This window comes from Lissotriton vulgaris, chromosome 1_2 (assembly GCF_964263255.1).
Source record: "Lissotriton vulgaris chromosome 1_2, aLisVul1.2, whole genome shotgun sequence".
Taxonomy (NCBI): Eukaryota; Metazoa; Chordata; class Amphibia; order Caudata; family Salamandridae; genus Lissotriton; species Lissotriton vulgaris.
Window position 1 is genome coordinate 43,438,390 of NC_141686.1, and position 13,069 is coordinate 43,451,458.

The 13,069-nt window shown below is 47.0% G+C and overlaps 1 protein-coding gene across 2 annotated transcripts in view; it reads left to right on the forward strand.

The window, feature by feature from the left end:
- IPO8 (importin 8) overlaps positions 1-13,069 on the forward strand; it is a 672,931-nt gene that overhangs the window by 249,985 nt on the left and 409,877 nt on the right. The gene's annotated exons all lie outside the window — the stretch shown is intronic.

Consider the following 13,069-nt stretch of genomic DNA (forward strand, 5'->3'; position numbering starts at 1 on the left):
CTCTTTACAAGTTCTGTCAATGAGTTCCTCCTGACTAAGACTGGCCCTTATAACACTCCATATGGTTATATTAATTTATTGCCTTAACATGACAACATGTTAATTTGAAAGTGTTTAAAAATTGACCTTCCAGACTTCTTTTGGTAAGACATCCTCGTTGATTTTCGATTGATAATAAAGCAGCTGAAATTAATATTGAACCCTTGTCAAAGGATGTATCTCATCAAGATTATTTTGAACCCTATGTGCACATAACATTGCACATCAAAAGACATTTTAAAAATGGCTTTCCACTTTCAAGACATCCTCTTAGTAGCTGGTTAGTGGTTTGAATCTAATGCCTTGTGGCCTCTTAAGTACATATGTTCTCTTTTTCTGTTTTTTCTCATTCTACTAATGTTTTTCTGGATGGGTAGTTTGAAAAGGTTTCTGAAAAAGGAGAACTGGTCAGAATTTAGGAGTCCTCTGGCATGAGTGCCTCTGCATTGGTTTCTCCTCAATCTCTTATCTGCTCTCAAAAACCCTTTTTTCCTTGCATTGGACAAGGTGCGATGATTGGCTTGTCAAGTGCGCTTGCATTTTTGGAGTTATGCTGTTCCACCCACTACAGTGCCATTGCAAACATAGCTACATGCCTACAATGTGTAACGTGACTGTTGTAGTGTAAAACCTGCAGCGCGACCAGGTAAAGTAACCCTTTTTGACAAGTAAAAACCTTGCTTTTAATTATTTGTAAGTAACCCCTAGTGTAAGCCTTGTAGTTCACAAGTTAGGGTGCATTGTATTTAAAGGAAGGGTATTTAGGAAATGTGTATTAACCAGTCCTTACAGTGACCAGGCCCAAAAAACTATTTTCCCTGTGGCAGACCTAGCTGTCTTATTTAGGAAACTAGAGGGGAGAGTAAAATACTAATACTGCTAACTCTGGGAAAGGGTCAGCTAGAAAACATAATTAGCCACTATCTTAATACTTGTTTAAATTCCAATTCTATTGTGAATTCAGATTTATATTTAATATTAAGGAATGGAAAATTAATTTTTAGAAAGTTACTTTTTCTCTGCCTGGTGTTCTTGGAGGCTAATTTGCATTAGCTTTAAATAGGTGTGAAATGCTTCCCAGGAGCAAAGAATACGACGATCGAATGGGCTGAAATGTATCCTCCACAAAACATTCAAAGTCAGGGCTGTGGGCATCATTGGACACTCCACTGTTAATCCTTGCTTGACAGGTGTCTTGAACCACATGTGACACTTGGGGCTCACTTGAAAGGGAGAGAACATAATGCCAAGACAATTCATGTGTATCCCCTGTCTGGGTTATGAAGGCCCCTGCTTTTGTCTTACCAGACCTTTGTGTCTGGGTTTGTTGTGGATACCGTGCTTGCTTCCAACTGGATTTTAGTAGTAGGTTCAGAGGTCACTGGTGACTTACCTATGACACTCCCACACACCCCTCCTGCCCTCAGGGCCTAAGGTTATGTGGCCGAAGACTTTCACCATCTTTAAAATACATTGACACATGCCATTTTGAAAAGGTGGGGAAAACCCAATATACCCTTGTAGGCTTGGGCAATGAATAGTTCAAGTAAGTGATAGCTACAAGGGATTTTGTTTTCAAAGTTAATTCCCTGAAATGATATATTATTTTTGGTTCTTTAGTAGATTGAACCTAGTGTATCCTTAGGATTACTTTAATGTTCATTACCAATTTCAAACAGTAAACAAATTTACTATCAAGAGAGGAAAGTCAAACTAAAATAGACACACAGCAAGAAAGGAATATATTCAAAGTTATTTATATTGTAATTGATCAGTTAGAAAAAATTCATGGGGATAGATATAGAACAAAACTCTACATAAAAGTTATGAAAGGCAGTATGTTTATATCCACTAATCAATTCATAACAATGCATCAACTCCAGTGTTAAAAAAGAAAACCGAAATCAAAAATACATTCTGGTGTCCTTCAAATATGAATCATGTTGAGGAGTTGAAGAATTAGGTCGACGTTTCGGTCTTGTATGTTTTCATCTGTCAGACCATCATCAGGACAAAGCTTTTCATAAAGTAAAAACCCCTTGGGTATAACAAATGTAAGAAGCTAATTTTCAAGGATGGCCGCTGATTCGAGTTGAATATGATTAGCCAAAAAATCTTGCAAGACCGAACTGATCTATTACAATATAAATAACTTTGAATATATGCCATTTTGGGCTTGTTTGTAGTAAGGCAAACAGGAAATACAGAAAAAGTGTATAGGGTTGGTCCAGGGAACTTTTACTCCATTGGTTAGGGAGTGCCCAGGATTCTTCCCCACTCACTAGCAGATGTCGAGCATAAATGTGGCAACTCCAGACTTCCACTTTGGAACAATTTCTGGACCTGCAGAAGATCAGAATAGGCCTGGACCTGCTGTCTGTGACCTGAGAGGAGCCCTGCAGGGCTGGACCAGCTCCCTCGTGTACCCAGGACAAAAAAGTGGCCTCCAAATAACTATTGGCTGTCCTCCGCTATGACTGCAGGGAGACAACGAGCTGTAAAAACAACTTTTTTCTGGAAGTACTCAGCTGACCAGTGGCAAATGGGCCTGGACGGAGCCCTGCTGTTGGCCTCTGCCTGACACCCTGTGAATCTCTAAGTGCCCCCCCCCCCCCACCCCCCCCCCCCCCTTAGGTCTCTGGGGGTTTTAGAACTGTAGTTCTTTGGTGGATTGGGACTTAAAGGACTAAGTCACACAGTATAATCTTTGACCAGGGTAGCCTGGTTAGATGGTTGATGTATCTCACCTGCACTCTATCACAGTTGGTTCCAATTACGTCTGGGTCACTTCTGCGACCTTTTACCATTACTGGTGCTGTCATTTTGTTTATATATTATGTAACAAAGAGGGTTTTGGCAAAAGCACAGTAAGGCTGTGCCGAATACGCAATGAACAAAGGGATTGCCAGTACTGTGCAATTCTTTAGGATAATTTAATGGACGGTTGAGCAAAGCAATTAATCAACCCAAAAGACCACTGTTTCAGTCAAAACTCTTTTTGGAAAAAAGATTTATTTCATTAATTTTTTCTGCTTTTTCTTTTTCTTTCTATTTATTTATTTTTTCGTTCTCAAAAGACAGTAATTAACCAGTAAAATTAAACTAGTGTTCACAATGAATTGACATATCAAAAAACACTGGTTTGAAGGTTCAATTAAATGCAGTAACCAAAGAACCAATGACAGTGGGGGTATAAAAAACCCAAAACATAAATCACCAATACAACATATAAGATGACGCTTTTAGACAACAATTAGACAATAGACAACATATAAGCTTGATAAAAATAATCAAGCGTCTATTTACATGCTGATTGTTCAAAATAGGGCCTATTGCAGAATATCTGCACTATTCAAGACCAGGCCTCTATAAATAAATAGAAAGAAAAAGAAAAAGCAGAAAAAATTAATGAAATAAATCTTTTTTCCAAAAAGAGTTTTGACTGAAACAGTGGTCTTTTGGGTTGATTAATTGCTTTGCTCAACCGTCCATTAAATTATCCTAAAGAATTGCACAGTACTGGCAATCCCTTTGTTCATTGTCATTTTGTTTATAACATTTTACTCGAATTTTTTATTTTTTTACTAATTTGGTCTGGAATTTTTATTGTTTTGCATTTTTACTTTATTACTCTTTTGGTACTCCAGACGTACTTTCCACATAGCCCTAAGTTAATCTTCTCTGTGCCATAGCCACCAGGGGGCTACACGCTAGTTAATTTAGTGACTTTAAGGGTTTACCCTGACAAGAATTGTGATAATTCCTTGAGGTGGACAGTCTCCCACCCCAAATATAATCCAAATTCTTACATATATGATTTTGTGTGTTTTTAATTTCATTTGGTCTTCAAAAAACGCATCTCCTCCTGCTGCACAAGCCTTTTACAACTGGCTGCAAGCTTTCTTGGTGACTGACTCAAAGTCAGTGGTTCATTTATACAGAACTGGAGTCTGGGGAAGAGTTTTTTCGTCGCACGTATTCAAGGTAACTGAGGAAATGTCTTATTTCTACAACAAAAGCCTCTGGTACTGAATAACACCTTGCACCTGGAACCTTTGCGTCTGGGTAAGAGGGATTTTGTACCAAGGATTTTGTGTCACAAGTTCTTATCAATAATGGTAAGATGATGCGTTCTCTTCCTCTCATCCCACATTTTGGAGATGGAATCGCTGTGTCCCCTTTCTTTGAATTACTATTGTAAGGAAAGTGCCATTTTGAACTGTTTAGGATTCTTTGGATTCAGGATGGACTTGTCGCTCAATATCTGGTTTGAAGCCTATGATAAATGGGTACACTTGCCTTAAAAGTAGACTGATCATACTCTGAGCGTGCTAGGATTGATCAGGCTTCCTGACTCAAATCCTCCAAAATGTTTGGTTACCCTTGGGCCAAATCATTGTCAATCACGTATAAAGCTCTGCTTCTCACCCGAGAGGGTATCCTGGTGCTATGCTGTGGAGTCAGTCAAAAAGTCAGGTTTTGAGACCCTTCCTGAAGTGGGTCAGCGAGGGTAAAGTGCAGAGGTGTTGGGGAAGGGTGTTCCAGTTCTTGACAGTGTGGCAGCGTTGGATGCGTGATATATGTGCGAGGCCAAGATGAGCAGATCGGAGGTTGCTGGGAGGTAGGTGGGAGGTAGGTGGAAGTTCAGGCGGTGGTTCATGTAGGTTGGTCCTTAGTCATGGAGGGCCATGTAAGCATGGGTCAGGAGCTTGAATTTACATCTTTTCTGGATGGACAGCCAGTGGAGATCTTTCAGGTGCTGGGGGATGTAGATCCTCTTTGGCAGATTGAGGATGAGTCTGGAAGCTGCGCTCTGGAGTCTCTTGATTTCTTCAGTGTCTGTGCCGGCATAGAGTGGTTTGCCATAGTCCAGTCTGCTGGCGATGAGTTCCTGCGTCATGATTTTCCTGGTGTTGATAGGGACCACTTGTAGATGTTGCAGAGCATTGAGGAGAGTATCGAAGCATGCTGAGGAGACAGAGTTGAACTGGAGTTTCATGGCGAGTTCGATGTCGAGGTTGACGCCGAGGTTGCTGGTGTCATCTTTCAGAGTGGGTGTGGGTCAGAGTTCCACCAGGAGTCCTTCCAGAGGAAAGTGTGTCTGTCGTAGATCAGTACATCAGTTTTGTCCATGTTGAGCTTCAAGGCAGTTCTACTTCATCTAAGCTGAGATGTTCTTCATACAGTGCTGGAAGTTGATTTTCATGATGGTGGGATCCACTGTGATGGAGCTGGGTGTCGTTGGCATAGGAGATTATGTAGATGTTGTGGGCTCTGACGACTGCGAGTTGTCATGTTGATGTTAAAGAGGGTTGGGCTGAGGGGGAAGGTGTGCTTGAGTTGATTGGTTAAAAGAGGGAAATGGATTCTTTGGGTGTTCCCCGTGAGAAAGGAAGCCATCCATTAGAGCGCGTTGTCTGGATTCAGTCTGTCGTAGTTGAAGGATGAGTGTGTCAAAGGGTGCAGAGTGGGCGGGCAGGATCAGGGTGGCTGATTCTCCTCTGTCGAGTAGGGTGCAGTTGTTATCTGTTACGGCGATTAGCGCTGTCTCGGTGCCTTGGTTGGGTGATACCTGATTGAGAAGGGTCCAGCAGGTTGTTTCTCTCCAGGTGTTCAGTGAGTTGGAGGTTGATGGCCTTCTCCAGAACTTTGGCGGGAAACTGGCGCAGAGAGATTGGATGGTAATTCTGGAGATCTCTGGAATCTGCCGATGATTTCTGCCTCTGCATGTTTCTAGGCTTTGGGAAAGAAGGCCATGGTGACGCAGGTGTTGGGGATAGTGGCAAGCTGGTAGCTGATCTTGTCTCTTCTGAGGTTTAAAAGCCAGTGGGGGCAGGAGTCGGTGAGTGCTCTAGAGTGGATTGAGTTCATTAGGGTATTTGTGTTTGGTGTACTGAGCTGTTCTCATGCAGAGAGTCGGTGGTCAGTGGTGGGGGTTGATGGGATGCTGAGGAGGTCAGTGGGTTGAGAATCGAAGTGTCTGTATATGGTTGCTATCTTGTTGTGAAAGTGGTCTGCAAGGGTGACGTAGAGTTCCTGTGAGGATGGAATCGAGTTTTCAGTGGCAGACTGGGATGTGAACTCTTTGACCATGGTGAAGAGTTCCTTTGTTTGCTTGGTGCTAGTTTTGATCTGGCGTGTAAGGGCATTTTTTTCGTGGTATTGAGCTGGTGGTGGTAGTTGTTGAGAGCTGGTTTGTAAGTGGCTCGATCTGCTTGTTTGCCACTTTCTTTCCAGTTGTTTACATCTGCGTTTAGTTGAGCTAAGTTCTGGGATGTACCAGCTGGCTAATTTGTTAGATCTGTGCATTCTGGCAGGTTTGGTGGGTGCGACTCGGTCGGCTGCGCTAGTGATCCAGGCGTTGAAGTTCTTTACTGCCTGGTTATGGTGACATTGGGTTGGTTAATGCTGAGGGCGTTGGTCAATCGGGGCTGAGGGACCTTGGTCCATCTGCGGAAGGAGGCACTGTGGTGGTTGAGGGTGGTGCGGGGTGGTCCGGAGATGGTCAAGTGTACGATAGAGTGGTCTGACCACGTGCTGAACTCAGACAAGACGGAAGTCCTCATCCTGGGATCATCACCCTCCGCCTGGGACGACTCCTGGTGGCCCCCAGCCCTGGGCACCGCTCCCAAACCAACAGACCATGCATGCAACCTGGGCTTCATCCTGGACTCCTCCCTGTCGATGACCAGACAAGTCAACGCCGTCTCATCTTCGTGCTTCAACACCCTGCGCATGCTCCGCAAGATCTTCAGATGGGTCCCCACTGAAACCAGGAAGACCGTCACCCAGGCACTCGTCACCAGCCGACTGGACTACGGGAACATCCTCTACGCCGGAACCACAGCCAAACTTCAAAAAAGACTTCAACGCATCCAGAAAGCCTCCGCACGACTCATCCTAGACATCCCCCGGCACAGCCATATCACCGGACACCAGAGAGACCTGCACTGGCTCCCCGTCAGCAAGAGAATCACTTTCGGACTCCTCACCCACGCACACAAGGCTCTCCACGACCTGGGTCCCAAGTACCTCAACGACCGCATGACCTTCTACACGCCCACCCGCCAGCTACGATCGACCAGCCACGCCCTCGCCACCGTACCACGCATCCGCAGAGCCACCGCCGGAGGAAGATCCTTCTCCTACCTGGCAGCCAAGACTTGGAACTCCCTGCCCACCCACCTTCGGCGTACCCAAGACCATCTCTCCTTCAGGAAGAAGCTCAAGACCTGGCTGTTCGAGGAGTAACTTACCCTTCTCCCCAGCGCCTTGAGACCCTCCCGGGTGAGTAGCACGCTTTACAAATGCCGTGATTGATTGATTGATTGATTGAATGGTGTGGCTGTATCTGATTCTGTTACTGGATGTGAAAATGGGGTCTAGCATGTGTTCTGCTCAGTGTGTGGGTCTGTGACCAGTTGCTTGAGGCTGGTGTCAATTCTTTGGAGGTCTATGAAGTTGGTTTCTGTAGGGCCATCCAGGTGGAAGTTAAAATTTCACAATAAGTGTTCCGATTTGATGGCAAGCGGGGTGATGAATTTAGTGATAGCGTCGCTGAGGCCGGTTCGAGGTCCCTGAGGTCTGTAAGCGAGGGTGCATTTGATGAGTGGAGCTGGAAGTTCATGTATTCCTTGATCGCCCTGGTCTGGTCATCGGTGGTGGTGCGGGTGATTGATTCTTTGTGTATGATGACGATGCCGCTTCCATGTCCGTTGGTGCGGTGGCGGTGTTTAATCTTGTAGCTGACGGGTGTTGCGGTGGCGATCCGGGGTGGATGAGGGGATGAGCTAGGTCTCTGTGATGAAGGTCACGTTGGAAGCGAGGGTGAAGATGGTGTCCCAGATTTTGGTGGCATGTTTTCAGAGTGATCTTGCATTGATCAGAAGACAGCGGAGTTGATATGAAAGGCAGTCTCGGCCAACGGTAATGACGTGATGTTGGTGTCTGCGATGGCAATCGATCCTAGGGTGGTGGTGAACTGGCAGTGGATGCAGGTAAAGGGTCCAGCTGTGGAGCGCGGGGATATGAGGCAGCAGTTGTTGTTCACAGAGATCAGCGGTGGAGTATACTTGGAAGTGCATATGGCCAGGGTTCCTGGTGCTGGCGGTCGGTCCAGGCGCAAACGGGCGCTGATTCGCTTGCCTTCGGCCCACTGCTGCACTGCCATGCTTAAGCCTTAATTAGATAGGTCTGCTGGAAGGGCGCTTGGACGCCGCAAGCAGGCAGAGCAAGAAGTGTGGGAAAAGCAGGAGGAGCATGTGGAAAAACGGCGCAGTGGGTTTAGGTGCGTCCTGGGGCACTGACAGCCTGGGCACTAGGGACCTGGCGCAGAGGAGGCCTTTAGAGGCCTGGGGAAGTCAGCTGGTTGGCAGGGCGGACTCCCTGGGCAGGAGCTGTCACCAGCCACCTGACAAAAGAACTGGCAGCTAGGGGAGAACTGACAGCACCTGCTTACCATGGCAGTACTGCAGCCTTCCTTAAATAGGTCTGCTTGAGAGTTAGAGGGGCGCTTTGGAGGCGTGAAGCAGGGCGGGAACCATATCCGTTACTTTTGGTTGATTGTGGGTTATTCCCAATATGCAAGCTTTGATTGGTGTGGATACTCATACAGGTTTGAATGCTTTCATTTGTGCCAGTAGTCAGCTTGGGTCAGCTGCATATCGTTTATGTAACAGATAGGGTCTGTCACATATTAAGGATGTTTACTAGATCTAGAAAAGTCTGTTTTTTGCAGCGTGGGAGGAGTGTGTTGGGAAGAAAGGTAAATAATGAATTTCATAGTTGACTACAAGGAAATCTAAATCGTCTTAAGGACAAGAAGTTGAAAAATATATGGAATTTTTCTTTATCTGCATACTCCCAGCAGTAATCTACACCAGTATTTTGATGGCCCTGCCTGCGCCTCACAGGGACCATATTCTTCCTTTTTAGATCTGACATTAGCCAAGACCTGTTGATTTTACTAAATAATATGTATAATATACATACATAAAGGTACTTTAAGCCACCTCTCTTCATCCTTAGGTCTGTTCTTGTGTCATTCACATTTTTCTCCAGCCCACTACAGCATGCAGCATACAGCATTACAGCATGGGTCAATGGGTCAGACTACTTCAGTCACTGGCTAACCTCACTTTGAACGACTGCATTTAGCCCTTTACAAGGAGCTCATCCATACACAAGGTAGTTCCCTTCAGTGGCAGTATTTTTGTTTTAATTTTATTATTCCTTTAGTGTTGCTTTTATATGAAGGTCCTGATGTGATAGAAGGGTGCTTTTCCACTTGAAGAGAGAACCGGACACGTTCCAGCTTTATCAGTATCTGTCTCCTGCCAATGCTCTTGCAAATCCCTTTTGAAGTGGCCTTTGTTTATCTGACTGCTGCTTTTTCACACCACACTAGCTGCTCACCTGAACTCTGAATATAAACTCATGAGAGTGCTCTATCTTTACAACTGTGTTGGCTATTCCTTTTCTCTGTCCTTTTTGCCTCTCTTTCATCATTTTTGCCTCTCTTTCATTGCTCCTTTCATACCTTTTTAAACTCTGTGCTAGCCAAAACCTTTTTGTTGGACCCGGCCCTTTTAGCAGGTTCACCCCGAAACTTTTTGCTTTTGCCTAGCCTGTTTCTGTAATCTGGTGTTAGTGATTTTAGGTCTCTGCGCACTTTTTCACTGTGGTCCAGTGTAAAGTGCGTGCGCTCTCTGTGTGTGTGGTGAGAGTGACCTGCCCTCCCATAGGAATGCATGGGGAATATGTGTAACCATGGTAGTTCCTGATGTGTGGGGAGTGCAGGGTCGAGTTTGGTATGTGCGAACTCGTGAGATTGAATGCTGCGCAATGATGTATACAGCATGATTGTCTCTAGTGTGGAAGTGCCAATTCTAGAAGTTGGCATGTTTGTGTAATTTGTGTCTGGTGTGTGATTGGCTGGAGCTGGCTGGTGAGCCTGGCTCCAGGAGTCAGGATGGGTCTGCCCCGATGGTGAATGGAGAGATTAGCATGCTGATGTGAGGGAGGGGTACACCTGGGACCTGAATAGGGCTGGTCCTTCCCTCCAAAATGCTGGCTCCACCCCCTGTGGTGCGTCTGATGTCCCTAGCCTGGCCAGTGAAAGGGAGTTCCCCATAACCAGTTGGAGCTGGTTCTCCCTTGCCTGCACCTTTTACAACAAAGGTTTTTGCTGTATAAAAGGGGGCTGGGACCCCATGTAAAATGTCTTGCCTTTGGATCCTGATTGCTGCAGGGCGTGCTGCTGCTGGGGTCCAGGAGGCTTGCCAGGAGGGCTGCCTCCCTGGGCCCAGCTATGCCCTGGAACCTTTTTTCTTATGTCCTTATTTAGGGACCTTGGGGGCTTTACGATTTATTCCTTGCCTCAGGACTGTCATGGCCCCTAGCGCTGCTGGATGCGCTATCCCTTCATGGCCCAGCGAAGGAGGAGCGTGGGCTGTGCAGCGCGATGCTGCAGCCCTTTACAAAGGAATCCCCAGCGTAGGGATTCCCCAGAGATTGCCTTGGGGTCCTATTGCGAGAGCCCACCTCGCTGCTTTATGCCCGGATTCCTTTTTATTTCTATGGCGGGTGCCACCCCGTCTCTAATATTATTTTATGCTGCGAGGGTACCCACCCCTTGTTGTGCCCCAGATTGTAACTGCAGCCCGGCCGCGGCCGCCCCGGAAGTCCTGCGAGTTGGCCTGTGACGGGGCGGAGCCCCGGCAGGACCGGAAGCTGTGCGGTGTGGGAGAGAAGGAGCATGGTGGTGCCGGTTCCAGCAGGGCTCCCGTGTCTTGGAGAGAGCCCTGCTGGTGCACAGTAAGGCCCCGGGTCCCAGGAGGGGCCCGGGTGAGGAAGAGCTGTTCCGCGGGACTCCCCTGTGTCAGGGAGAGCCCCGCCTTTGCCTGGAGAGCGAAGCGCTGCCCCGAGGATGGAGCCAGCAGCAGTACACCGCGGAGGGGCGCGAGACACATTGCCGGTGCCTGCCCCCACCGCGAGCCCAGTAGATGTTCCTGCCGCCTTCCCAGAGGAGCCCCGCCGGTGAGTGGAAACGGGCTAAGGGCTCCGGGCGGGTGTTGGTGCCAGTGCAAGGCACAGAGTCAGAGCGGCCCCGTGTGCTCAGTGGGCCGCTCCAACGATTGGGCATTTCTTTCTCGTAGAGGGCCCCCGTGGGGGTCCCAAGGCTCTGTGGGTCCGTGCTGTCCCAGTTGTCACCCACCTTATTTCTAGGGGCCCGTGTGCTCTACCGAGGGGGGTAAGTTCCTCATTATTTGAGGGCATTATTATTGGCAAAGTGCTAGGGCGCTCCCTGAGGGCAGTAGTTGTGTCAGAGCCCGTTTGGTTCCCCTTTGTTCTGGCCCCCATGTTGTGCCTCATTATGTTTAGAGCCTGAGGGGCTCCCACGTTCTGGCACAGATGTGATTTTGAGGGCCTGTGTCTTTTCCCCAGCGTTTGAGGGGACCTGTTTATTTTCAGAGCCAGATGGCTCCAACAGTTGGCGCAGTCTTGTCATGAGGGGCTAGTGAGAGCCCCTGTCGCAGTTTTGTTGATTCTCAGCTGCCCAGCAAGTAGGTGGCAGCTGCACCGTTTAGGCTTTTGTTTCTTTTAGGGGGACCTGTTCTTTGTGAATCCCGGAGTGAGTCGCACTCCCTTCACCCCTACCTTGGCCTGTCACAGCTGCGCAGCACTTAGTGCCAGCTGCAGCGTTTAGACCCTTGTGATTGTTCTCAGCTGCCCAGCAATTAGTGGGCGGCTGCAACGTTTAGGTTTGCGCAGGTGGCGCACCCCTGACTGGCGCTGCGTTGGCAGCGCGCCCTGACATTCTGGACACAGGGCTTTTGAGTCCCCTTATTGGATGGCCAGTTGGCCAGGGTGCTGGTATGTGCATAGGTCGCAAGGCCCTAATGTGATTTTTGCACAATGTGATTGCTTACTGTGTTTGTTATGATAATTGCCTAATGTGATTTATGTGCTAAAGGTGATATGTGCTTTAAATGTGGTGCTAGGAAATGTAATGCATCTAGTATGTTTTACGCACCTTGTGATGCTACCTCTAAGAGATGGTTTTACCTGTGGAGGTTTGTGTTAGTGAGATTGTGCTTCACTATGATTTACGCTCCTAAATGTGAGTTATGCTTAGGAGGGAGGGTCTAATGTATTTAGACTAGTGAGGAGATTGCCTACTGTATTTTTACTGGTTAGGCCTAAATGTGATTTATGGGTAATGTGCAATGCCATTATGCCTGTGATACCTCTAACTGTGTTTTCATGTTTAGGAGGTTGTTTTGCCTAGTATAGTTTATACTAGAGAGGTTATGTGTCCATGCGTGATCTATGCCTATGATTATTAGTATTGCGTAGTGTGTACCTACCTGTTACCAGTGGTTACTGGTTGTGATCTATAATTGTTATTTGGTGTGACAGTTATTCTAAGTGCTAGTTCTACTAAGTGCTGATTCTGACAGTGGCCCACGTGGCCCTGTCCTTGTGTAAATAATCTCTTGTGAATATTGCCCGTGCCAGTTGGCACAATGTATATTGTGTGATTACTATCTGATGTGTTTTGACAATACAAAAGTAATTTTTATATAACCTTGTGTGGAGTTCCTTTTGTGGTGTGCCTAGGATGTTGTTGCTGTTGTGTGCGTGTGCAAATGCTTTACACATTGCCTCCGGGATAAGCCTTTCTGCTCGTGCCAAGCTACCAAGGGGGTGAGCAGGGGATCTGAAAGAGACACGTTAGTGATAGATTCCTTACCTTAGAATATCCCCAGGCGTCAGACTGGATCCGGAAATTTCTGCGTAGCAATACCCCTGCGCGTAGGTAGGCGTCGTCTGCGGCTCCGCGTCCGTCGTCAGCGTCGGAATGACATCGTCGGAGTACTTAGAAGCCGCCCATGCGCGCTGACGTCAGTTCTTCTTTTTTCCGCGCCAGCTAGCGCAGATCCGGAGAAGCTCTACCCCCCAGTCAATTTTTGACTGAACTTTTTGATCTTTTGATCACTCTTTTTTGTCGAGTCTTCGACTCTATCGG